A 1,331-nucleotide genomic window follows, 5' to 3' on the forward strand; every position below is an offset into this window, starting at 1 on the left:
ATCTTTCCCAAATCACTTAAATTCTCGGACTCTCATTTTCAGAATGGTAAAAGATGTCTATCTGCCTTCTATATAAGATAGCTGTGATGTTTAGATGGGGTAGTGCATGAGAAGTCACTGTAGAATGTAAAGAGTAAACAAATACGAGCTATTAATATTACAGACTGAGGAAAACCCTGAGTTTATTCTAGTCCAAATGAATTATGAGGGTGATAAGATGGGAAGATGGGATTTGTTTTGGAATAGGCAGCTACTAAAATGTTGGTATGTTTCTCTAAGTCTGCCTGTATGCTTGTAGCTCAGGGGATGTAATTATTGGAGAACTGTGTTCTTTGTTTCACTCTTTTCTGTGATAAATATTCTCTGGCCTTTTATCTTTAGAACACTCTACACAATCACAATGGTGATGAATATTTACTATCTGACAGAAATTTGTGCCTATATTTCAGGACAGCAGGGTTTAGACTTTTCTGCCTTTGCTAGGTAAAACTGACTTGAGTTGGTAATTCAAAATGGCTTTGATTTCAAAGAAAAAATATTCGAATTCTAGGGACAAATTCCAGACATTCATCAGCAGCTTGAATAATGATACGTGTTTCTAATCCACTGCCACTAAACTTAATGAAATCCTCACACAAATCTGGGACTCCTGGAACCCCCCAACCTTAAGCAGATTCCAATCCTATTTCCTGGTGTACTTCCCTTTAATACTCTTTGGAAATTGCCAATCTGGACCTCTTTGTGTTTAGGGAGACTAAAAGACCAGAAAGTGTCAACCATGCTTCTACATATACCACTAAAAAAATTGTCTGGGCTAGGTAAAATGCTACTTCTGATTCCTACTTACCTCTGTATTGTCATCAAGAAACATGAGAAAGGGAAAACTAAGCATGAAATCATTTAATTTGGCCATGATGCCTTTATGAGCAGTTACCTGGACAAGTATAAATTTCAGAAATTTTGAAATTTTCTGAAAATTAATGTTGAGTCCTAGTACCATCTAAATCAGAAAATTTTGGACAGTTTCACCAGAAATTGCTCTAGGACTCCAAATATATATATATATATTTCAAAGCAGTTTTAAATGTCCCAGGCAACTTTACCCAGTGAAAGGCAGAAAAGAAAGCTTAGGAAACAGATCTTGCATAGATTGCAGTAAAAAGTTATACCTTAGCAATGATTTTGTGTAAAGGTTTCCTTGGGTCTTCCCTTACTTATAAGTTCCTGTCTTTTGTATGATGACTGTTGACTTTATCATAAGCCACTGTGAACACTTTCCAGCTGTTAGTGGAACATTAATGAACAAAGAAATAGAAATGCAGTAGACAAAA

Source organism: Saimiri boliviensis, chromosome 9 (genome assembly GCF_048565385.1).
Source record: "Saimiri boliviensis isolate mSaiBol1 chromosome 9, mSaiBol1.pri, whole genome shotgun sequence".
Lineage (NCBI taxonomy): Eukaryota > Metazoa > Chordata > Mammalia > Primates > Cebidae > Saimiri > Saimiri boliviensis.